The sequence below is a fragment of the Paroedura picta genome, chromosome 2, assembly GCF_049243985.1.
Source record: "Paroedura picta isolate Pp20150507F chromosome 2, Ppicta_v3.0, whole genome shotgun sequence".
NCBI lineage: Eukaryota > Metazoa > Chordata > Lepidosauria > Squamata > Gekkonidae > Paroedura > Paroedura picta.
The window spans coordinates 137325424-137352823 of NC_135370.1; the positions used below are offsets into that span (position 1 = coordinate 137325424).

At 40.0% G+C, this 27400-nt stretch overlaps 1 protein-coding gene across 6 annotated transcripts in view; it reads left to right on the forward strand.

Moving 5' to 3' along the window:
• The window catches only part of MEIS2 (Meis homeobox 2), a 290954-nt gene that overhangs the window by 256236 nt on the left and 7318 nt on the right, over nt 1-27400 (forward strand). The window lies entirely within an intron of this gene.

Genomic DNA, 27400 nt, shown 5'->3' on the forward strand with positions numbered 1-27400 from the left:
GGAAGCTACTTACTCACTTACCCTGTTTCAAGTGGTATTTCCAGTTAAAGGGGAGCCATGCTTCATGACAGGCCAAGTGCTCAGCAGCTCCAGAGCTGTTGCTGGGATCAGGGGTTCCTTGCGGTCCACTGATCGTAAGATGCCATTTTGGGCTGTATTAACAGGGGCATCACATCAAAATCACAAGATGTCATAGTCCCATTGTATACGGCACTGGTTAGACCACACCTGGAGTACTGTGTGCAGTTCTGGAGGCCTCACTTCAAGAATTACATAGATAAAATTGAAAGGATACAGAGGAGAGCGACGATGATCTGGGGCCAAGGGACCAAGCCCTATGAAGATAGGTTGAGGGACTTGGGAATGTTCAGCCAAGAGAAAAGGAGGTCGAGAGGGGACATGATAGCCCTCTTTAAGTATTTGAAAGGTTGTCACTTGGAAGAGGGCAGGAGGCTGTTTCCATTGGCTGTAGAGGAAAGGATGCGCAGTAATGGGTTTAAACTACAAGTACAACGATATAGGTTAGATATCAGGAAAATATTTTCACAGTCAGAGTAGTTCAGCAGTGGAATACGCTGCCTAAGGAGGTGGTGAGCTCCCCCTCACTTGCAGTCTTTAAGCAAAGGTTGGATACACACTTTTCTTGGATGCTTTAGGATGCTTTGGGCTGATCCTGCGTTGAGCAGGGGGTTGGACTAGATGGCCTGTATGGCCCCTTCCAACTCTATGATTCTGTGATTCTATGGCAAGGGTCCTCCCCATGCTCCACCGATATAAATCAGTGGTCAAATAAAACTGCTACCAATTTTATGCCTAGAAAAGCCAATACTGTTTGTGAGTCAACTTGCTGGCCTGCTAAGAAATATGAACCTACTCTTCTTTTTTCAATTATTTTTCAATTAAAAGTAATGAAGCTAGGAAAAGGAGCAACCCTTACAAATATTCTCCGTATCCATGAGAGTTTTCCTGGTGCCTATTTGGGAGTTAGCTTTTCCTCCACTTGATAGATTGCCAACTGAAAGGAGTTTTGTTTTGTTGGTTTTGCAAATGTCATAGAGCAACACAGTGAATTCTTGTTATGCTTTTCTACCTCCCTCCTGTCCATTAGGGCAACCATAGACCAAATGACTAAAATGAAGCCTTTTTTTCTTTGATGAGGAAGAGTTCTTTGTTTTCATCAATCTTTGGTCTTTTCCGTCAATCTCCATTTCCTCAATTGTCCCTCTTTTTCTCTTCCTGTTAATATCAAAATCTATGGTAGGCATACCACTAGATTCATCTATATTATATTATAAATATTCTGCATACTAGCGGGAGTTCTAAGAATCCCTTTGCTCACAATCACCTAGGTGGGAAAACCTTTACAAGCTTAATTTATATATATTTTCTTGTACCGTGTCATAGAAAGAACTGTTTAAACATTAAGATAATTTCTACAGGCTATATATTCAGAGCATGGCCCCCAGAGTGCAGATCAAAAAATATATTTCTAAAAATCTTCAGGAACCCTTAGGTTTGCAGGAAAATCATACATTAAAAAGGAGGATTTTTTAAAAATGTTTAAAATGCTGAGATCTCATGGAATTACCTCCTGAGCTCTTGGCAGCAATTGCCTAGGCCCCTGAAGAAAACAATTCTGATATTATCAGTAGTTTGGTAAATCAAAATGGCTGCTGCCATTTCAGTGTGAAACTTGAGTTGGGGAGGCAGAGAAGCATGCAGACAAGAAGTACAAAAAGGAAGATGTTTGGGGGGATAAAAGCAAAGCCAAAGAAGGAAAGAGGGAAGCAAAATGGAGAGAAAATAGGGAGGGAGAAAAGAAAACAGAAAAAATGAAAGAAGCTGTGAGTGGGAAGGAATTAGTGGTAAAGTAGCAGATGGAGGAAGGAACTGAGAAATGTTAGTAAAACATGAAGGAGGGAAGAATGTATTTCTGTGTGAAACTGGATACCAATTTCCCCTTTTTGCTGCATTTCATGTATCCTGGGGTTCTCTGGCTCTTTCTGGAGGTTGCAGTAGACTCCATTGGAAAGGGATGGGTGGCAAGGAAGAAAGTTTGTCACTTTCTCTAGGCCTGATCTGCCTTTTAGACAGATCCAGCTCTAGACTAAACTGGCATTTCCTCCACCTTGCTTATCACCTCACAGCGGCATTCCTGTCCCCTGATGTGCCTACCATCAAAAGATGCTGCTCAGCACCAAGGGTGCTCCTTTACAGCACACCCATCTGCCTAGCCAGTTGAAGTAGTGGTAAGGAGTGCAGACTTCTAATCTGGCGAGCCGGATTGGATTCTGCATTCCCCCACGTGCAGCCAGCTGGGTGACCTTGGGCTCACCTGACCAAGCAATGATACCAGGGCTCTCTCATCCTCACCTGCCTCACAGGGTGTCTGTTGTGGGGAGAGGAAAGGGAAGGTGACTATAAGCCGCTTTGCACCTCCTTCAGGTAGAGAAAAGCGGCATATAAGAACCAACTCTTCTTCTTCTCTTCTTCTTCTATTCCAGGCATGTCTTCCACCAGGCCCCATTTAAGGATTTTCAGAGCCTGTAGCATCAGAGCCAGAGCCTTGTTAATTGTTGTTGTTAAATTCTGTCATTTCTGACTCACGGTGATTTTATGTACAAAGGCCTACCATCCAGCTCTGTCTGCAGTCATTTCGTAAGTTCAATCCACTTATGTCTTGAAGACCAACAACCCTACTCACACTAACTTGGCAGTAGGCACCACTGAATGTACAGGCAAACATGCTTAGGATCACACGGCATCCTTCAACACAAACCAGAACAAGTTAGGTCAAAGAAACATCGAGCAAACAAAATTTCATTCAATTAGAAGCATTTGCGTGTCTGCACACTTTGTCAGATACAGGGAAAAAATGATTCGCTTTGAAATTTGCCCTCAAATTTGCCATGAATTAAGCGAAACCCTTCCAGTTTTCTGCTGCTTCAGACGGAAGCAAAAACACCCTTTGTGGGAACTGATCACAAACTGATCGTCAAATGAACTTGATCATATCACTTCTGTTTAGTCCCCACTCCCTAGATGCAATGTAGCCATCACTTAATGCTGGAATAAATAGCAGAGCACTGAGGTAAGCAAGACAGCAGCACCCAAATGCCCAAACTTGCTTTTGAGGAAACCTCCAGACTATTTGCTTCCCAAGCCAAAACAGAGGTTTCTAGCAGCAAGAAATTTGTCTTGTATGCGGGCCGCCAACTTGCAGCTTTTGCTATTGCTTCCCAGGACAGTGCAAGTTATAAATGTGTGTGTGTGTGTGTACATGCTGTGCTGTGTCCAAGGAGGCAGGGAAAAGATGCTGGTGTTAGTCTGAAATCTCCCACATACAGCAACAAGGAGGCCGAGAATCCGCACCCTCACCCCCAGCTACCACATCCAATCAGAAGCTGTAGGTAGTAAGGCAGGACAGGCTGTTTTTGTATTGCCCTGTATCAGCCACTGTAGCCATTAGTTTGGAGAGGGCTGCAGCTCCACAGACTTCTTTTTCTTCTTTTGGCACTGGGAAGTAAATGGCCCTGAGGAGGAGGAGGAGGAGGAGGAACATGGGGCTCCTGAAAGTGAGGGGCACATAGCACATGCTACAAGTGGTTCAATCAGCTATGCCTCCATCATGCAGATGGGGTCTCAGGGTGCTTGACAAGTAACTCTACCTATCCAAAGCTACCCACCCTATTCCTGCCAAATACTTGTACCCTAATTTGTTAATATAACCAGGCCTTTTTAATGAGGGTGGGAGACCCACAGAAACAGCATGGAAAAAATGAAAAAAGGTCAGCAGTCAACACACACATATTCTTGTTCAGTCCTATATACAGAGACCAGCTAGTCTTATGCTGGCGTTAGGTTGGGTGGGTGAGTTAGACATATTCATTTATTCATTCATTCCTATTTTTAATCTGCCACTCCTGGCAAAGCCATCTTGTGGCAGTTTACAACATGTACACACAATATACATAATATATAATGTATAGTATACTCAGCATTAAAATCTAAAACAATAATAATATATAGTGTATAACACAGTGAGAAAACTGGAGCTGAGAAGGATCAGCAAAGCAAAACAGCTAGCTGCTTTCACCTGATTGGCTGCCCTGCTTTCTCAGCACAAAAAGAAAAAGAGGAATAATAGTAGTGGGACTGAAAAACCTTGTTTTTCTTTATAGAAAAGCTGGAGGTTAAATAATCCAGCCAATTCAAATGCTAAGGTAAACTATTTGTCTTCCAGGATACATTCCACATGAAGTATGACATTCCTTTGAGAATCAGAACTGAAACCAAGTTATTTTTAGTTTGCAGGAAATATATGTTTTGATGATCAAGCTACTTGTAGAAGCTTATAATTCTCAAACATGGAGCTAATTATCCTATACAGAAATTATCTTTAAGAGACTTTTGGAAAACTCCGTCTGGATAATAGAAAAAAAATGCTAACTAGTTCTTCAGTAACTGTAGCTGCTGCGGGGCCTAAAGCCATCAGAATTTCAAATAGAAACAGAAATAAAAGGGGAGAATTGTGTTGACAGATCTCTGTAATATTCAGAAAATATTCAAAAACACACGTATTATGTTCTTTCAAGGGCTGAAACTCTGGGTCAGCCTTCTTAAAAAGTGTATATGACTGTATAGATTAGATTCGATAAAATATGATTGCATTAGATTAGAAAAGTCTCTCCCGTTCTCTGAAACCACTGCATATATACTTTCCTTTTTCCTGGAACCTTTACATGCAGATTATACAAACTTATTTTTAAAATGGTTTAAAGGTATAGCTAGAATCCATACTAGAATCACAAAAGATGTGTTAGAAAAGGAAAGGAAATACTTGGGAAGGAAATAGTGGGAAGGGGAGGGACTCTGGCCATACAAATCTTTGCTGGTCAAGGCTCATCGCATGTAATAGGGACTGGAGTCCAGAGAGGTAAGTGATGGTGATGTTACCCATTCAGTCAAGACTGACTCTTAGCAATCCTATGGTTCAACTGCTGCCACAATTTCCAGTTCTTTTAGTTGTGTAATGTCCTGGCCGGTTTTGCTTTGATTGCATCTAACCACCGTGTTCTTTGTTGGCCTGGTTTTCTTTTTCCACTAACCAATTCTAGCATAATTGCTTTCTCCATTGAGTTGGATCATGTGATATGGCCAAAGTAAGTGATATGGAGTTTCATGACTTTGCTTATCAGTGATAGATCAGGCTTTATGCACTGTAGTATTTCATTTGTTGTGATGTTTGCCATCCATGGAACCTGCAGAAGCCTTCTTTAGCATCAGAGTTCAAACAAATCAGTTCTTCTCTTTTCTGATTTTTTTTCAGCATCCAACTTTCACAACAATAAGTGGCTAGTGGAAATGTGATAGATCCAACTACATTTGGTAGTCAGGCTTATGTCCTTGTTCTTCCATGTTCAGTTTAAGCTCGTCATTGCTGAGCAACCCAGAGCAATCCGAGACTTTTCCATACTGCTATCACCAGTCTCATCAATTTTAGATCCAAGAAAAATAAATTCTTGAACACATTCTATCTCTTCACCATCAATTGTTGACTTACAGGAAGGCATTTAGGCTGGAATAAGATGTGACACACCAATGTTTGGTATAAACAAGGCCACAGCTTTATTACCTCCCCACCTTTATTACCTCCCCACTTGAGGGTTGGTACAGCATGGGAGAGGGAGCCTGACCTAGCAGTCAGCAGAAGGCATCAACAAACAAGGTTCCTAACTCTATTCATTATTCTATATTGGGGTGGTCTGACCAGGAACACATTAGGGTAGGGTCACTGGACATAGCCTGGCAACCTGCCAGATACTAGGGGGCAGGGTCAGAGGCAGAGGGGGCTGATGTCACTTCTTCATTTTCCTTTGAAGTAACATCATGACAATAGCCTAACTGCCTTTCCCTCCCCTTATGAGTAGGAAATGCCCTGCCATCAACCAAACCTTTAGTTGAGTACCTTCAAGCACAGGGGAATAAATAAAATAAATTGAAACCACACTGGAATTGTACCATCAAAAGTAGTCAGGCTTTAAGAGCATGCCCTTAAGCATTAGAATTCGAAATAATGAAGTTGATCGGCCATTTTATAAACTAGTTAAACCTATTTCTGGTTGTATTGTGTCTTATTTGGTAGGAGTGCCTTGAACAAAATGATGACCATGATCTTTTTCTTTTCTATGACTGTCATTGTACAAAGTACATGCATCTAATTCACACTTTCCCCCCTTCCTAATCTACTAATATAGATCTGTGGTTCCTTTTTAATGGCTGGTTCATTATTAGTATAATACACGTAGAACTTTAAGATGTGGTTGTGGAAAGTCTGACTGAATGTACAGCAGCTTCATGTGTCCTGCTTTTTGCATGCAGGTTTTTGCACATCAGTGCAGAAGTACCGTATTTGCCGGTGTATAAGACGACTGGGCGTATAAGACGACCCCCAACATTTCCACTCAAAATATAGAGTTTGTTACATTACATTACAGTACTATGGGCCACTATGGGCCGCTATGTCTATCCCAACTGAAGTGCACCCGGCGTATAGGACGACCCCCCCACTTGGAGGCATGTTTTTCAGGAGGAAAAAGTAGTCTTATACGCCAGCAAATACTGTAAACATTTCATTCTTTAACAAAAGGTTAATTACAAGCAAAGTGTATGTACGGGAAAGAGGGATGGGAATATATAGTCGAATACTCTCTTCTTCCATTAGAAGCAAAGAAGTCTTTTAAGACTTCACCTTCTTGATGTGAGCAAAAACTGAAATTTCTTTCAATAATACTTATGAAACTGCCAAAAACAATACATTTGAAACAAATGACGACTGTTTGCCTTTATGCATGACAAGTATCGTTTCTATCTCACATTATGTATGCTGTTGTGCTAATAATTACCATTAAGGACACATCTAACGTTGCAACAAAGATAACAGTTGCCCAATCACTATAGCCATAACCATACTGTGGAGAATGGCTTCCTAAAAGTGTATATTCTCTTGATGTTCCATTGCTTTCCTGTCCTTCCAAGAAGCTCAGAACATAATACCTGTTCTCTCCTTATTTTATATTCCCAACAAAGGAATATAACAACCTGCAAAGTAGGTTAGGCAAAGGGAGAGAGACTGGCCCAAAAACCTAGTGAGCTTCATGACATAGCAGGATTTGGTTCTAGTCCCACAGTCTTCTGTCTAAACTTGGTTTTTATATTTCATTTTAGGTTTTAAATGCTTTCACATAGACCAATTCTGCATGGCAGTGGCTGCCCCAGACTGCAGCAGGATCCTTGCAGCAGGGTGGCATGCCTCATCGCTTCCTGAGTACACATGGGGGACAGAATCCCCCAGGGCATGTGGATTGCCCCGATTTAGCAAGCGCACAACACCAGGGCTGGAATTGCCCATCGCGCTGTGCATTGGCACTGGAAGTGTGCGGGAGAGCAGGGGGCATGGGGTCCCACCACACAATGGCAGGAGAGTGGCATGCCACTCTCCCACCATCATGAGGGTGGGATAATGACCCGTCCAGCTCCATGGCTCCGTGAAGCTGACAGGGGCATTTGGTGTCCCTGCAGGGACACCGTAGGTCAGAAGAGGAGCTCGGCCCAAAGGGCCAACTCTTCCGTTATGCACAGGGCTGGCCCAGTAAAGCCACAGATGGTGACTGCAGCAGCACAGGGAATGCGGAAGTATCTGCATTCGCTTACTACAGGCCATCCAGCGTGCTGAGTTGGGCGAGGGCTGGGAGGCAGTTGGGATGGTGTCAGTGTCATGCACAATCGGGGATTCACCCTGCTGCCCTGCCTCCACCAGCATGGCCTTTCTGCCCCATGCATAACTGATAATAGTGAGAGTGAACAGAATTTTTAAGAATAAAAATATATTAGTAGATATTATCTCGCAAAAAAACGTATCTGGAAAAATGTGTGTGTAAAGTGCCATCAAGTCACATCAGATTTGTGTTGAGCCCAAAGGTTTGCTGTTGCCTTCCTCTGTAGAGCCTTCCTTGGTGGTCCCCGTTCCAAGTACTGACCTTGCTTAGCTTCCGAGAGCTAACAGGATCGGGTTATACCATGCCACTTCCCACATGGGAAGCCATGATCTGAAAAAATAAAAGGTTATTAAACAATTTGTTTCTTGAGTTTTATAATAAAAAACCCTCTCCAAAATTACTAGAATTCTACAAATGCAAGTCTGAATGTGTACATATCTGAGAAAGTCCATGGGTTCTTACTGCATTGTATGAAAGGGCCAAAACACACACACAAACATATATACACTCATTCTGGACACATTAAGGTCAGCATCTCAAAAAGAATAAAAGCTTATGAAAACCGTTGATGTTCTAGCTTCTACATACACATGTATATACACACAAAGAAAGAAAATGTATGCATATTCAATATTTTATGATCAATTTTAAATCTTCTAACTTGTGAAGGAAAAACTTCAGAATTAATCAGCTAAAAAAAGAAACAACTTGTGACCTTTTCTCTTGAATTTATTTGTAATATAAAAAGTCACTGTACGACTCATAGCAAAGACAGGTGTTCAGACACAACGCACAATACTAAAGCTGCAAAAACAAAAGCTACCCTGAAAACTCAGCAAATGCAGTTCTGTAGCCTTAGGGTTGTAATATGACATAACAGCCCCCATATTGACTTTTCATTTACACCCTCTTGACAGCTAATGCTTTTGTAGGGAAGGGCTTTCAAAGACAATAAGCAAACTTGGAGAAGGAAAATAAAGTTTATATTATTTTATTTTTAAGATGTGACAGGTGATGCAGAGAGGTAAAACACTGATGATTAAATCCATATAACTAAGGTGACATAGCCCTATTTAGCTTTATTGCTGTCTCATTGCAAGCCTCATGAGAAGATAACAGGAAACAAATTATGTTTTCTTGTTTTGTCTTTCTAAATGCCAGTGTTCTAAGTCCAGAGACAAAAGCCATGTATTAGGACCAATCCAAAATGATACAACACAACCCAGAGGGTTGGTTCAATGGAAAACCATGTTGGTCTGAAGTAGCACAACACCTTTAAGACCAACAAAGATTTTTTTCAAGGCAGCTGGGAATGGGGACAGCAAAATCTCTAAGGCTCTGATTTTTTAATCAGACAAAGTTAATATCATATAGTACTTGGAACATCAAACTATGGAATGATAATTAGCTATAGTGATCAAATAAGAGTCAAGACAAGTTACAAACAACATATCTAAAGAAATTAGACATTAAATTAATCTAATTCTTCACTCCACCATTATGCATCATTCTTGCATCTCTTTACATCACAACATCCCACAATTCAAAGGCCTCTTCATTAGTATCCTGTGTAGAGTAATTTGCCTGCATCCTATGCATGCATATCCTGTGCAGCATACTATACAAGATGTTGATGCAGAGGCCTCAGAGATCTGATCTGAGAGATCATCCCCACCACCACCACCACCACCAACAACAACTTGTTCATTTTTTAAACATGTAGCCTGATGAACAGCCTTAGAAAACTCAAAAGCTTACATACTGTGCAATTTTGATTGTTTTCCATAAAAGACTTCAGTATTTGATTTTGCTAAGGGCCAACAAAGCTACCTACTCCCCCTCTCCCCAGTATTCTAAAAGAATTGTTATGTATTCCCTTCCCCTTTTCTCTTTATTGTGCAGTTTGGTTTGTTTGGTTGAGTTTAAAACTGCCTTTATATGAAAATGTTGAGAGAATAAATAATTTAGAAGAAAACTCTGTAGGGATACCACTTCTACTGCTTTTGCTCAATCGCAAGCCATTATGTTTTAAAACATCATCACTGCCTATGAGCAATTATACAGAATCAGTAAGGCATGGATATTAACCAAAAGTAGGAAACGGTTACAAGAAAATAATGTTGGCATCTGGTTAATTAAATGTGTTTTGTTTATTTCTTTAAAAAAACAGTAAAAAGCCTCAAATAAGTAAAATCTCCCTCGGGTCTGTAATTTGCACAAATGCTCTTACATTTACAGGCTCTTGTGCATGTCTGTACTGTACTATGTAGTATAGTGCCATAGTGTATATACTGTATCCATCAGGTTGTATGTATTATTTTAAGTGTTTGGGTTGAATATTGCTTTCTTCCTAATAAGAGGCTATTGTGATATAATTACCTAATGAAATGCATTTATTTCTAAAAGCAATCTAGTCAGTTAATATGTTAATAAAGACAACTGAACAAAAGGTAATAAATGGGTCAGGCTCATGTTCTGCTCACTCCTCCTTAAAGGAAAAGAAAAGCTCCTGATGGAGCTTCTCCTACTTTCACCCCATCATTTTAAGAATTGCTTTGCCAATCCTTCACAGCAAATAGTAATTTTAAGTGGACCAACACAGAGCTCAGGTTGTGAGCACTCTATGGTAATAATAGAGCAGCAGTCCTCCCTGGAGTCAATAAGTCCAACAATAGAGCCATTTTTTCCCTCCTGTGAGTGAATCACTGCTGTTTGCCTGAATGACAGGATTGCTTATAGAAACCAAGCCCTTCACCCATGCTGACCTTTTCTAGGGAATTTTGGGGCCAAGTAGTGTTTAAAACTGTTCTAAGTAAACACTGGTTTTGTTCTTATGTGCTTTGTACCAAGAGTTGAGAATTGCTACAGTAAATGATAGATGGCCATTGAGGAATATCCATTAAACTTCCTTGTGTTATTGCGAAGATTGTAACACATATTAATGTATACTTAATTGTTTAAAATGAATAATAATCTGTCATGTAACATTAGTGTATTTTTATCCTGTTCTGTGTCTGAGCTGCCACCAGGCAGTTTTTGATATATCTTTTTTGTAAGGTGAATTGTTCAGGGTTTCTCTCTACTACTGGTGAATGCTTGCCTCAACTGCATTCTAGCTTTGCAAAATAGTCCTTAAAAGTCCCACTTAGCCCTTCAAATTCCAATTCCAGAGGGTTGATGCAGCAAAACTAAAAGAAGTATGTCCCTTTAGTGATGGACAAATTTGTTGTAGCACTAACATTTTTGATGTTTAGCTCTGCCTGTCAGGGTTGGAACAGGAAGATCTCAGAGATGCAACTTGCTCACTCAGTGATGTGTGTAGTGGATCCCCCCTCCAACTTTAATCTGGTTGTGAGTTATGTTAAACCTATGGGGGTTATTTTTAAAAGGTTCCTGTTTCTTTAAATAGTTTCTGTTCCACAGTCATGTGATGGCTTAAAAAAAAATCTCTGAAGGAGAGGTTTGGCAGTTGTCAAGGCTCTCTGAGGAAAAGTTAGCTCTGCTTTGCAGTGAGAGGAAAAAATAGTTAACCTTCCTGGACTGAGGAGGAAAAGAGAAAGAAAGGGTTCAGGAGCCAGGTTTTCTTTCTCCGAGGTAATGGTTATAATTGTTGCTCTAGCCGTTCGTGTAACCCCCTTTTAATTCTGGGTATATATTTTTTGTAGTTTAATAAATCAACGGTTGTTGATTTTTTGACCTAGTGCTTCTGTTATTTTGTTGAGTGACTAAATCAAGAAAGTATCCGCTTCAGGAGTCCTTTAACTCAGCTGTCCCCAACCCCTGGTCCAGAGACTGGGACCGGTCCGTGGATCAGTTGATACTGGGCCACGGCTCCTCCTTGTCCTCCTCTCTGGCTGCTGCCTCGGGGGCTGCCGCGCCACTCTGCCGCCAGCTCATCTTTGGTGCTCTCCAATGGCTGGGGCTCCCCCTCGGGGTGGCACTGTGCAGCTGCTGCTGACAGTGCCCCCCAATGGGTGGCAGGAAGTCAGGGGTGCAGGTGGGAAAGCAAGCAGAACAGGGGCTCAGGTGGCGGCGATGTCCCCCGGCAAAAGACTTCCTCCCCCAGGCCTCAGTAAAATTGTCAAGCGTTGACTGGTCCCTGGTGATAAAAAGGTTGGGGGCCACTGCGTTTAACTGATCCCACTGCCATCCCACTGCCAGCTGAGTTATCAGGCCAAAGGAAAAATAAATAAACACAAATAAATACAACTTATATTTTCTCAGAAGTGGGTAAGACTCCTCCTGGTTTAAAAAAAAAAAGAGGGTATTATTAGGGGCAGCAACCAGGAAACATCAGGACAGGGGGCATGTGAAGAACTAAAGGTGGCAACCAGTAGATTGCATTTACCCCCAGTTCACCACACTGTACATGAAGATCTGTGTTCAATGGATGAATGGCAGTCTTAATTCTGACAATACTGATTAGCCATTTAGAAAAAGAGAAGAAAGTAATGCCCAGAGTCAGTGATCTCCACCCTCCAATTTGTAATGTTGATGTAAATAATGAGTAAATAGCTACACATTTACTATGTGGTCGAATCTGGTTCAAGGTTCTGGTATTAACCTTTAAGGCCCTTTGCAGTCTGGAACCCACATATCTGAGGGTCCCTTACCTTAGGCCTCTGTGATTAAATCTAAATATGAGGACATACAGAAAAGAGGACATGTTTATTAATGTGATAGTCACCATGAGGGGCCTGATTTTAACAAGGTACCCAACACCTCAAAGGTCTGAGAAGCAAATTTTCTGTGAGAGGTTGCATGCAATTTCTATAGCAAACATTATGTGTATTGTTTTGACTAACAGGCTCTCCCAGTAAGTGGTGCACTCATGAAAATAAATGTTTTACACATTGTCATTTTATACTGATGGACTTAAAACTTGTGAAATAGAATTGACAAATATATTAGAAATTAGTCTCTTGGGCATCTACAAACACATTTCTACTGTGTTTCTTCCTTTTAAAAAATCAACAACAATTTAAATGTTAGGCATTGGGCAGTTTTATATTTCTGTACATTTCAATAATGTAACAGACACATGAGGTTCATTCCCATTTGCTTGTGGTTTCTGGTATGCCCCTTTGGTGCTAAGCAGCAGTACGCCAGGGTCATCTATGGCAGGGGTTATGACTCCCCTCTTACCTCTTCTCCTATTGGATGTTGTTAGGGGGGATTATAACAGCTGTGTTTTCTTATTCATATGTTGTAATTTTTATGTCCTGTTTTGATATTTTAATGGGGTTTTACTGGGGTTTTAATTTATGGAAGATCTGTAGCCTGCCACAAGCCACTTACAGGAGTGGCAGGAAATAAGAATCTAAGTAAATAAATGAATAAATAAATAAAATATGACACCCCAGTCTGCTTCCCTCCCTTAGTGGCAAGCTATCCCCTCCATTTTTCTTTCTTTTTTTGAGATTATGCTATTTTTTCCTTTCCTGAAGAATTCTGACAGTCCAGCCCTGTCACAGCATGTCCAAACAGCCCCACAAGTTTCATTTGAGTAAGCTCTAACTCCTTTGGTTACCAGAAGACTGGTACACTTATCAATATCAAAACTCCTTGTCCTGAGACACCAGTCCTTACTTTTACCTGAAGATCTCTAAAGGCAGTTTTTAACCACACTAGACCAGGAATCTCTTAACTCTTCAGAGCTAACTCCCCGCTTGATTAGGTAGAGAATTTTCTTGGCTTTCTAGATCTATCCCCTTTTGTTAACCCAAATGGGAGTCTCCATCTATCTACCCACTTTCAAATTTTATACTATTTTAGTTATCAATGATTCTTTTATGTACTTTGTAAATGCCTGATGTTTTTATGTACTTTGTAATTTGACTACTGGCCTGTACCGTAATAATAAAGACAAGGATAAGAAAGTATCCCTACAGTATCCCCCCCCCCAAAAAAAAATAGCAGGGTCTGATTCTGCTAGCTCAATTCCTTCATTTACTCCAACCCTAGTCAAAATACATTTAAGGATGCTTGTTTTTCTTTTATCAGTTAACCAGTTTTTCATTGGCTTCACATTCTAAGGAATCAAAGAGCAGAAGTATTTAGTGAATATTTCAGAAATGTGATAAACTCCACATGCTAGGCTTCTTTGGCTAGAATTTACTAGGATTAAAGCAGATATGGCATCACTGGCATCTGCTAAGCCTTGTATGATTTATAAAGATATAAAATATATATTTTACGATTACGATGATGCTAAATTTTTTGTGGATAATAATATAGTTGTATTGAAAAGTACAGGAAGTATAACAACTGCTGTAGATTCAGAAGTGGAAACAAATCCTCCTTTGCCAATTGATCTAACTTTTACATACATAAAGGGTTTTTTAAAGCTTTTAACTTAATAAATCATTCATTCTTTTGCCTTTTAAATGTATTGTATCCATTATATTTTGTTGATTGCATCAGCTTAGCTCAGGTAAAATATGTATATGCTTTAACTTTGGAAAGAAATGAACTACTACATGAACATACATTGTCCATTACCTCAGTCCAGTTTTAATCATACTTATCAATTAGTGGCTCCAAAAGTCGAAGCATAATCACATCAGGTCAGATAAATGGAGGTTTGAAAAGTATAATTATATGTCATGTGAATGTACATCTAGATATGACCCTGCTTATACATCAGCTAACTTAAATGGACTCCGGGGAATGGTAGAGGACAGGAAGGCCTGGAGGATCATTGTCCATGGGGTCGCGATGGGTCGGACACGACCGCACATAAAAACAACAAATATATTACCTATTTATAAAAAATCATATATCTTTTTGTGGTCCAGGTCCAATTTTTGGCAACAAACAACTGTCTGGATTGTATTATCACAGCAGACTTCTGTACAACCCCCATGGATTTTTTAATTGACTCTTATGGTATATCACAAACTTTTCTCTGTTTTAAAAGCAAATGCCATACAGCATGGCAATGAAAAGGCCTATAAGCCCCTCCTCCATTTCAAGCACACAAAGCTCATTCACAATTTTTCTGGCTCCCAGTCAATATAATTTTCTATATTTTGGTACAGTTTTTACTATTAATATCAAAATGAAACATATATTTAATTTTATTTATTTATTTAGCTAGCTAGTTAGCTCAGGTTATATAGAACAGATAGGCAACTTTTACTTTTAAAATGTTGAAGTCAGTTTTGAGTGCAATTCTAGTACACTGTCATATTGAGATACTTAAAATAAATTAATAAATAAGGTTAATATTAAAAACTTCTGTACTGCAGATGAGACACTAAACCAAAAAAATAGCTTGCCCACGGCTACCTACTCCATTTACATTACAGACAAGATTTCCTAAATTGTACTGAGACGGTATACTTCATACTCTGCATTTGTTTTGGGTGGTAAAATCCAGGAAATCCTATTAGATTTATTCAGTATGGTCTAGGCAGGACTGAGCTGTATGGTCAAGGCTAGCTTGCTATCATCAGATTTCAAATGCTAAACAGGATCAGCCCTGGTTAGTATTTGGATGGAAGTTCACCAAGGCAATCCAGGGTAACTATGCAGAGGCAGACAATGGCAAACAACCTTGAAATGTCTCTGGCCTTGAAGATTGCCATAAGTTGGCTTCGGCTTGATGGCTACAAAACAGAAAAAGTCAAGACTACTGAAAGCCACCCAAAGTGATTTTAAAAGAGATGAAAGGATTTGGTTAAATACACAAAGAGTCTTAAAGACATAAGCATTAATAGACATAGAAGAAGGTAAGTAATTCGTTACTTCTGCAGTTTTAGGTTTGCTTAAAGGACATAAGAGGTGGCTGGATGGAGTCACTGAAGCAGTAGGTGCAAACTTAAATGGACTCTGGGGAATGGTAGAGAACAGGAAGGCCTGGAGGATCATTGTCCATGGGGTCGCGATGGGTCGGACACGACTTCGCACCTAACAACAACAACAAAAGGACATAAAGAAAATTGCAGAATTCATGAAGCTGTTCAAATGCTCCTCCCCTATTAAAGAGGCCACAATTTGCATATTAAATTTTCACAATATTTTATCCTGCTCTTCTCTGAGGAGCTCATGGATCTTCTAACCTCCCTTTTATCCTTGTACCTCTGTGAGAGTGACTGGTCCAAGGCTTCCCAGTCATTTTCTATAGCTGAGTGGCGATTAGAGCCTGTGTTTTCCCAGATCAGTACTTTAACCACTACATGGACTCTGCAGTGCTACTTTCTGTGATGTCTTTTCACTTTAATGAAAGGGTTAACACATTCAGTACTGTCCTCCAACTAAGCAAACTGAAAAGTTTATATACAAAAATCCATGTGACAATCTCTATGCCTGCAAGGCTCTGGAATGGTCATGAGTGTCGTTATCCATGAACTGTTGATAGAGTTGATAGTGTATGAACCAGAAAGATTTTGTTCAAGTTATAAAATTAAGAGAGGACAATAAAAAATATTTAAAGTCAAATTTCTCAAGCTAAAATTTTATAAATTCTGTGGTAGACACAAACATTTCGCATCAGACCTATTATGCATGGCTGATGAAACGGCGGCATGGAGAACGCGAAGGAGGAAGAAGCAAAGCAAACCGCTTACACATAGGACGGAATGCAACGGCGGCAAAACCCAGAGTATCTGATTATGCACATGGCTACTCTAGAGCTGCTTCTGGTTGCGCCCTGGTCCCAAGAAGCTCCACTTAATTCCGCATCTTGCTAACGCGGCTTTTTCGATGGCATGCGTTGACTCTGCGCCCGTTTGCCGCCTGCAGTGTGCATAATTGGTGATTTTAGCCGCTGCCATTCCACCCCGATTGCGGACCTTCCACTCAGTGCATAATGGGCCATAAAGGAGAATCTGCTTCTTAAGCGATTGAGCTATGGCGCAACTGCTGGCCGTAGAAGGTCCTAGGCTCAGTCTCCAGCATCTCTATTGAAAGTGCAAGTCCTTTGAGACCCTGGAGAACTGCTGAGGGAGATGTTTAAAGCCTAAGCTGGTCTGGTCCTTTATGATCAGATGCTTTAGTTATGTAAAGAACCAAGCCAAGTTAAGCACTACATATTATTTTGATTGTATTAAAACCTACTGCTTAAGGTTACCTGTAATTCTAATAATTCTTAATAAATCATTCCCAAGTTGTTACTTGCTTGTGGCAGCTAATATAACAATCATGTCTCTAAAGAGACATTAGTGCTGTGAAGTTTCCAATACAGAGTTCTATATGTTTGTGTTGGCTGTGAATATTTAAAGCATGGGATGTTCTTTTCAAATTTCATGAGGTCTGCTGAGCATAGAGGCAGCTAAAACATTATGTGTTTCCATGTTGTAATCCTTTTGCAGTCAGATTTGAAGATGTTAATAGCCATGACAAAAAGTACAAGCATGGTCAAGAGAGGACAGCAGATACAAAAAAAAAAGTCATTCACTTAGGGCAAAATTTTCTGTCAAGAAAATGGAGCATAACTTCTGAACTCAAGAACCAGCAGTGCATGTGCAGGTTGGTTGTAGATGGTTGCTACAATAAGGCTTCTTTCATACAGGTGTGTTTATGCCTCAGGCTTGCTGGCCACAGTCCATTCCATTTACAGAAGCTGAATTAAACAATAACTACCGCATTGCAAAAAGAAGAAGGGGGGGGGGGGAAGGTGAGTGTCAAAGGAGATGCCTGAGAGCTTTGTTAGGGCCAAGAAAAACCCTGTTGCAGTTGTCAGAGCTTGTTGATGTTGCAGAGAACGGCACATTTTTTTTTCTACTGGATTTTGTGGTTCTGCCTTAGGAAAGAAAGTAAAATAGAACGGAAGAACAAAGTCCTACTCTATAAATCAGCAGCTGCTCCTTGCCAGATCAAAGGAGTGACATTTTCGCTCCTGGACTACTTGTCCACTTTAGGTGCTTGACAGACAGCTAACAGCTGGCCTGCTATACAGCATAGGAGAATCAGGCTACATCTTCTTCAGGGTAGATGACAAGCTAATCAGACATACCCATAGAACAGGACACGCAAATGCACCTTGATCTCTTCAAATATATCTAGCAGATTATTCCTAAACATCTTTCTACATTTGGGGAAAGTTATTAGTAAGCTTAGTTTCCACTGAGTGAACTGGTAGATTTCATCAAATAATGTAATAAAGATTTAAAAAGCAAACAAATTAACTTTGCAAATAAATGTCCCTTTGTAATTGTACATTTACAAAAGTTAATATTAACTAGTTGGGGATGTGCATCATTGACAGCCTGTTAAAATGCTACAGAAATAGTAGATTTGGTAAAAAAAAATTACACTCCAATGAAAAAAAACAAAGGATTTAATAGTCAGTTTTAAAAATGATCTGAGATGTTTCTATTTTATGTACCATGTGGTTATTCCAGTGCACATAACCCCAAAATAAGAGGCTTCAAATTTGCCAAAGCTGTACTTAGTGCCTCTATAAAATGTATGTATACAGACCTGGAATTTTAACGTCAGCCGTAAAACTTTCGAAGTAATTCAGTTTCTAGTTGATTCCCATCTGTAATAAATCAAATGCGAGATGAGGCAATAGACTACGACTTATGTCTATTGACTTGGCATTTTATCTTTAAGATATGAATAGCTAAGGAAGTCTGTCTGTTTGTCTCCTCCCTTCCTTTCAAGTACCTATGAAAGATCTCTCTTACAGTATGATAAATAACTGCACATGAATAATCTTATAGCATTATGGAAAAGCAGCAGACATTACTTTGGAAATCATGACCTGCTGAGATGTTTTGTTATGTGGCATCAGATGTGATTACATTCACAGAACAGTGTTTATTACCATTCAGAATTCCAGGGGAAATAAAAAATAATTTTCTTCGTAGGTTAAAAATTCTCGAAAGCTTATAATGAAAATCTGTGCCTATCAGTGTATTTGGATAGCAGCTATTCTTTATTGTACATAATATTAGGAGATTTATTTATTTCTGTAACAGGTTATTCATTCACTGTGGGGATCCACTGTATATTTATAATCCAGGGTAATGGATTATTCCATTATCCATTATAAATTTTGTAATGCAAAATGGATTGGTACCATTCAGTCTTGCAGCTATTTTAATTTTTTTTTAAAAAATGGGAAAATAACAAATGAGGAAGCACCTGTAAATTCAAATAGCTTACTGAATACCAGTGGATATTATTACTAGACAACTTATGATCAGTGTTTGTTTTAAGATTGGTTTGTTTGTGACAGAATATTAAACAGCATCACATACATTCTCCCTATAAATCTGAGATGCTAAAGCTACACTTACATAAGCATAAATTCCATTGAACTGAGCATGATTTACTTCCAAGGGAATGTGCATATGTTTGAGCTTCCCATTATGTTTCCAGGAATTGATTCATTTGTCCCAGGCGTTTGCTGCAATCAGAACACTATAGTTTGGCTCCATCTCATGGCTTTCTGGTATATATATTGGCAAGGGTCACTGTAAACCTTGTGATCTTGTGTTTATGGGTGGACATTGCAGGACAGGAAGAAAAAACAGAGTTGAAATGAAGCTTGCTTAGAGGGAGATGTGTATAAATTTTGGTAGTGTTGATAGAAATCGATATCCATTTAAAATTTGGATATTTAAAGAGGAATGTTGAGTTCTAAGTAAATGTTTGATGTTTGGTGTGATATTCAATGTTTTACTGGCATAGTGTATGCTGAGAGATATTCCAGTATCAGTGCAGAAACAAGTGGTTTTCAGAGCAGAAAGGACAAAATTCAGGTATTTAATTGAAATCCAAAATATTGTTTTAATTCGCTAGGTTTTGAAATCTCTTTGGACCTTTATTTAGAATATGCTAAATGTCAACCAATTCTTTCTCTTTTGCCCCCTCTTGCATAAAACAATATAGTCAATTCCTAATGGATCCAAGTTCCATGAGCAATATTTTAGTGCTGTTATTAAGGTGATAATCTACCATTCAGCTGGTATTTTCTTGAAAAATGTTTAAAGGTATGAAATGGATTATTTCAAGAAAGAAGTTGTGGTTCAGAAGTTGATAATTTACTGTGCATGTACTAGGTCTCAGGTTCAAACCCAGCATATCTAGCAACTATGATCCTGTAGTTGGGGATATGAAAGACCTCTGCCTAAAACCCTGAAAATCCTCAGAACAGATTATATTGACCTTGGTAGACAAATGGTCTGGCTCAGTATAAGGCAGCTCCTTGTATTCATAATCTTTAGAGTCTTCAGCCTCTAGCATACTTACATACATATGTGAAATACATATGGATGCCAGTGTGTGGTGCCTGTTTGAAGTCAACCTGGTATACTTGTGAAAAACATGTTTATAATAAAATGAAAGCCTGCATTCATGTAGCTGCCTTTTTTTAGGATTTCTACTAGGAATGGAGACAAGATCTGGGAAGTAATGAGATTACTCATGGGAAAGTATTTTTAAAATACATTGTTACAGCACTCTCTTCATACGCTGTGACCATGCAAGATTTTATCATAAGTGTTTTGCTCAAAAATAGAATGACTTTTTAATAAAAATGGATTCTATTCAAATTGAAAATGATTAAAGTTCTCAGCAGGACCCATGTCATATGTACACTCCAAATTTTGAAATGTCATTTGGCCAAAGATGAATTTTTCCATTAAAAGTGAACAAATTTGGATTTGTTTTGTATGCATAAAGCATGCCAGCCCTCTATTGAAAATGTCAGTGCCATACAGTGAGCTGGAAGAAAATCTAAGGAAAAAAATGTTTCTTACATATTGTGAATGAATTATCACCATTTTCACACACAACTATACAAGAACAAAATAATATTCTCCCTTCTCTCTTTTTTTCATCACAGTGTTATTTTTCATGCTAGGAAATAAATATCTCCAAAGGATCCAGATAAATAAGGACAATAGAAATTCAGAAAATTTCACTTTTGAGTAGCTGATGAGAATGTAACCCACTGACAGAAGTTCGTCACAATAATTTGAAGTCTATTCAGTGGTCTATGAACAGTAACTCTGTTGAGCTTGTTTCAACTTGTACTATATCAGAACAAAATATTAATTTTCAAATATTCCTTGTAGTGTGAGAACATAGTGACCAAAAAAGATATCTGAAATGATAAAAGACAGTTTTTGGTCCAGCTTATTTTACATGGATACTCAAAGTTATATGAGAGAGTTTCAAAGGATAGCTGGTTTGGTCTACAGCGGAATAGCTAGATGCAAATTCATTAGCACCTTAGAGACCAAGATTCTCAGTGTGTGATGTTTAAAAGTCTTAAATCTGTTAGCACACCAGTGGTGATTTTTTATAATCCAGTTGGAGTCTAGATTTTTTTTAATTATCTGTTTACAATTATCACAATTATTATTATCCTAAAAACCACTATATTGACCATTAGGCCATTGATAAATGGTTCCAGTTCCTTTTTTACTACATTACTGCTGAATCTCTATTTTATATAATAGTCCCCTATTTTTATTATTTTATTTTTTATTATTATATTAATTGGCCACCACTCTTGGTCCAACCAGTTTACAGTGGTTTAAAGCATAAAATACAGTAATATCCCCATATTCCCATAAAATTCCTGTAAACCCATAGCCCCACCCCCCAACAGACTCAATGGACCCTTTGACCCAATGCCTCAGGGAGGGTGTTTGAACGAGGGATCCAGCAGATCCTCCCTGTGCTGGCCTCAACCAAACACCTGGTGGAAGAACTCCATCTTGCAGGCCCTGGGTCCTAAATTCTTTCAGGAGCTCATTCTACCAGTTAGGGGTCAGGTTCTAAAAGGCCCTGGCTCTGGTTGTGGCCAGGCACACTTCTCATGGGAGTCAGGGATCACCATCCTATTTTGATTCACAGAGCTATGGAAGTTATCCTGATAATGGGAATTTTCTTGGTTTCTGGGGGAGAAATACACTTTAAGCAGATAGATGATTGGCAAGGGAAGATTCTCCAGTCTAAGGTCACCTGTAGACATCATGTGCAAGATGCTTGGAACAGTCATACAACTGGATGTAATATATGTTTGTTTTTATATGTTCTCAACATACTGATGGCATGGCATGCCAAACTTCTGGATGATCTGTCCTAGTAAATGTGTTCAAGTTAAATAGAAGGTTTGCCAAGATAAGCCCTTATAGCAGTGGTTCTCAATCTGGGAGTCATGGCTCCTTTGGGAGTTGAACAACCCTTTCATAGGGGTCATGGCAGAGCAAGCAGCTTAGCTGGGGGGGCACCATCCACACAACAGCCTTGCGGGGTTGATCGAGATAGAGCATTCATCTGTCTGGAGCAACAGAAAAGAGCAAGAGTGGCATGTTGGGACAAGAGGCAGAACTGAACTGAGAAACCCTGGGGGGGGGAAACAATTTATATACAGTCATGAATGCCATTGTTCAGTTTCAGTTTAATTTCTGTAAAAAACACTTGTATAATTTTATGGTTGGGGTCATCACAACATGAGGAACTGTATTAAAGGGTCGCAGCATTAGGAAGGTTGAGAACCTCTGCCTTATAGTAACCTGCAGGACAACCCACACTGGGAGAAACATTTGGTACCCAAAAGCATGTTCAAAGGAATGGAAATTATTGGAAAGCAGTGCCTCTAATTCCCAGCTCCTGCATATGGTCTAAGCTATCTGGTGATCTACTCTGTCAAAAACTGCTGGAAGTACCAGCAAAACCAACATGGTCATATGGTTCATACTTGTCTCTAGTTCAATATCATTCACCAGAGAAACCAAAACAAGAAAACTGGATGCTCAGGAAGAGTGCTATGCTACTAGTTCTCCAAGACCTCTTGGGCTGATTGTGCACAAGCAGAAAAGTTCGAGAGGGTGCACATGCTTCCATATGACATTGCCACTGGACTGGTATCCTCCTGGGCCTGGAATGCATTCGACCACCATTGCCCCATTTTAAGGGAATGTGGATATTTTCTGCATTTTCTTAAGCACTCTGGGGGCCAACAGGGCCTAGACCGGTGGAGGCCTGTCTGGACGTGAGGAGCTGGGTCTTGGCCTGGCTGCTCCCCATCCAAGGGAGGCTTGGAGGGGGCAAAAAATGCCCCATTTGGCTCGGCAATGTTTTGCAGTGCCATGGGACCAAATGGGGCTTTTTTTCCCAGGAAGGTGGAATGTGTCCCCTGCAGGGTTGCTCTGCCACCAGAATATGTCCCCCATGGGGACACAAGAATCGGTGGAGCATGCTGCTCTGCTGCAACTCACTGCCAGTGGCCCAGCGCAGCCAGTACCATGCAGAATGCCTTTACATGACTTTCTTGAATATATTTCAGACTTCTAGAAGTTTATTTTGGGAGATTACTTCTCCACCCAATGGGAACTGTTTTAAGAAGTTCCTCAATGATCAGTTTTATCTCCTGCTAGCCACAAAGCCCATTGCATCAAAGAATGCAACAGGCACCAGAGCAGGGCACGAAATGGTGGCCTACCATTGGTCAGAGGCATCCTGGTGCCCTGAGATTAGGGTTGGCGTCCGGTGTCTGCAATAGAGAAGGTGGCTGTGGCTGTGGCAGGGACTGCGGGGTGCAGGTGAGGCCAGGGCGAGGTTAGTGCTGCACAGAGTGGCAAAGATGCACTCCCCCTAGCAACCAGGATTGTGTGCGGCGAGGGTCACAAAGAGCCACATGGCTGCCTAGGGAGGGAGGGCCCTCCAGGGGCTGGCCCAATCAGGGCATGGCCAGCAAAACTGACCACAGCCTTATTGGCCCACAGAGGGTGACCAGGCCCCATTTCTGGCCTTAACGGAGCATCTACCGCAGCTGTGTGTGGGCAGGACCTCCAGAGGCTTTCCCTATCAGGGTGCAGCTAGCTTTGCTGACCACACCCTGATTGGCCTGCGAAACATGTCCAGGCAGCCGGAAATCAAGTCTGGACACTTTCCGCGCCTCGGACACACTCCACCCACCCGGGCTTTTCCCAAATATTAGTTCTACTAATGGCTAAGATTTTGTTTACCATTTATATGGCTTTCCAGAGTAAAAGACATCCAGAGTTGTCATTGTTATCAATATGCAGGCGACACTCAACTGTTTCATCTTTTCATGTTCTCCAGATATGTCTGCACAGGTTCTGAATGTGTGCCCAAATTCTGTAATGAATTCGATTGGATAAGGGTGAATAATTTTATTCTCAGTGTAAATAAAATGATACTACTGTGGGGCCAACTGGAAAGAGTGAAAATTATCTTGGAAGGGAGCATATTTTTCTTGAAAATCAGGTTTGAAGGTGCTTCTGGACTCAACCATATTCCTGGATTCTCAGATATTGAATATGGCCCAGAATATATTTTCCTAGCTTTGACTGGAATATGGAAACCTCATTTCTGTTACTCATGCCGTAAAGGTAAAGGTATCCCCTGTGCAAGCACCAAGTCATGTCTGACCCTTGGGGTGACGCCCTCTAGCATTTTCTTGGCAGACTCAATAAAGGATGGTTTGCCATTTCCTTCCCCAGTCATTGCCATTTTACCCCCCAGCAAGCTTAGTGAACTCTAAATCCTACTTTATTTTGGGCTTCCAATGAAGACTACACTTAGGAACTATAGGTGCTACATAATGCTAAGCCAAGATTAATTTTAGAAACAAAGAGATACCAGCACATCAGAGCCTGAAACAAATATCCGAGTCTAATTCAAAGTAAAGTCTTGCAATGTAAAGCCTCAAACCACTCTTCAGTGGTAACCCCAAGTAAAGCACATTGAAATGGTCCAGCATAGAAGTAACTAAAGCACAGATCACTGTGGCTAGATCTGACTGAGCCAGGAAAGCACTTGGAGCCACCCAGTCACCAGGTTTTCTAAGCTGACTTCTGTGTCAAGCAGCCCTCCTAATTACCTTTCTTTGAAAGAGGCATAAAGTGGAAATCTGCATGTTGCTTGAAGTTCACTCAAACCTTTTTGACTCAGAACAACCTTGGGGGTAAGAAAACTTATAGCTGCTATTTCAGATCAACACAAGGACATAAATGCACATAACACAATTCAGTTCCCTTCTCTCTGATGACCAGAAGTACCATCACTTTTGATCTCAGTGGGAAGCTCTATGCCCTTCAGCATCTCACCTTCCCCACTAGCTATCTTGCTCCCATCTTGTTCAGTACTAATTTTACCTCCTATTTGTGGTATTTTTAGTCTGCCTTTCTCTTTAAAAGGACTTCTTCTGATATTGTAAAAATAAGTAGAACACAATATCTTAGACTTGTTACTAAAACCAAGCAGGGATTAGGAGAATCTGCTGTGACCAGAAGTGCCTTGTAATTCATGCCTCTCAGAAACTTACTTGGTTAAAAGAGCATTTTTTGAGGCTGCAAAACTCTGTTGCTGCTGGAAGGGAAAATGTCTTGTATTCTGTCTGCCGAAAGATCATCCCTGGATCTCTGTGTTCCTCTTTCAAGGTGTCTTGTCCTTCTATGCACATTGAGAACTACTGAACTAGGGCTTCCACTGTTTCCTCACAAAACATCTGTTGAATCAATTAGCTATTTACCCAGAGCCTAAGATTCTCTACGTTTAAAGAAATAAGCCTGCTTGCTTCTCTTTTTTTGAAAGTTAGTAGCTGCTGCATTTACAAAATGCACCAAAATTGTATAGAATTTCAAAATCCTCTCCTAACGCTCCCATCAGACAACCTGTGAAATGAATTGACTTAGACTGGTTATGTGTCATTGGGTTTGGTCCTAATAAAAGGTCTTAAGTTGATCGTGTTCTTTAAAAACCCAGCTTTGTGTCTCTTTGACCAACAGATTATGAATTGTCTGAGTTTTCTGCATTGTTGTGTAAACCCCCTTGGAAGAAAAAAAGCTTTAGGGGATGCCCCTATTTTAATTAATGTATACATTCTGGTGACTACCCAAAGATATGACCTTTCAGTGAACCCCTTTAACCTTTCCCGTTAATTATTTGTTTGAAGACAGTGTAGCGTTCTCCTGCTGAGAATGAAGAACCATAATGCATTGCAGTCCTGTGAGTAAGGGAGTGTTGTAAGGAAGTGGAAAGGCACATAAATAAGAGGACCACCAGATGTAAATAATAAAAAGTGGTTGGGCCTGGAATAAAAACTGAAAAAGCAATTTAATTTACCTTACCAGTGGCTAGGTTGAAGAAAGCAAGGGTCAGCAAGGCTCAAAGTGGAAAAAATCTGTTGTGTGTTACCCACCCAAATACAGTACGTGCTTGTTTCATTCCTTGAACCTTGCCATCTGCATACTCTAATAGAAGCTCATAGGAGAGAAAACAGACTTATCAGGCTTTTCTACTAATCTCTGTTGGCGTTAGCTTCAGCTAATAACAGGCATGCTGACTGCAGAAGGCTCAGGTCAGTCCCCATTTAGTCAGCATGGCCATGTTACTGGAAAGCAACTAAGCAAATTAAGTTCTATCAAAGACTTCTGTCTTGGAGAGCAGAAGTATGTTGTAAGTCACAGTGTAATATTATGATTATTGTCTGATTAATAGAAATCATTAGTATTTAGAGGAGTAAGTTATAAAAGCCTTTAATGCTTGCTGTTTGCCTCTGATTAATTATAAAGCAGGACATTTTTTACAATCAGAGTGTATTTACGTTATACACAATGTCTTTGACATATGAACCTAACAAGACTATCCCTGTGCAGTCTTTGGGGAATGTATGTTATCTGTTGGATAGAATTTTCACTAATATTGTAGGAACTGTTTTCCAAAAAATCTGTTTCTGTAAAATGGGGAAAAAATCTTTGGGAAAAAATGAATTCATTTAAAATTATATGTATCCAAATTGTACAGCTCTAGCTACCTAGTGACTATTAGTGTTGAGATATTATGAGTGTTATCTCCAACATACTGAAATTCCTGTTAATTTAGCTAGAGCTAAATCAGAAGTTTAGCCAGTGCACAGAACAAAGAAGCTACTTTGGACAATAGGCATGTTTAGGATTTTAGAAGGGGATTCAGATCTGATGTTTAACTTAATTAGCACTTCTTAAGGGTCTCTAAATCAGAGCCTAAACTGCAAACTGCTGGTCAAAGCAGAGCACAGCTACTAAAGTGTTCTTAAAACACAGAAGATAGAGATAAAAACAAGTTTGTCTCATGAATGATAGAAAATGACCTTAACTATGCAAATGAATTTTATTTTATTTTTTATGTTTTACTGAGGTTAGTTTGCACAATATTATCTGCTGTGGTTTGTTATGTATTAACTTAATGGGGAAATATGCAAGCACTTATTTTTGGATTACCCACAAAATTAAATCCAGGCTTTCCTTGCTGAATAATGGGCTTTGCCTAATGTTCAGATGATGAGGACGCTGCTTTAGCCATGGTACCTGATTGGAGAAGAAGTTATTTGAGGCCTAATATTAAACACATGTACCTGCAATTCCCTCGTTCTGTCAAGTTGAAAGGTGCCCGGGTTTATGGTTGGAAGTTGCCTTATGCTCTCTGCCCTGGGTGTCCCACTCTTGGTTGAAAAGGTCGCCCCCAGCTGGCACTGACCTCCAAATGACCCTTGACTTTACAGGCTTAAACTGCAGGAGTTGCAGAAGAGCAGAAGTTCTTTCTGGGCCAGCACTTATTGCTGCTGTGCTGGTGATAAAACTTCAGACAGCCTAATTGATGGCTTTGCTGACCTAACAATACCTTCTGAAAGCACAGAATAGCAAAGCCTG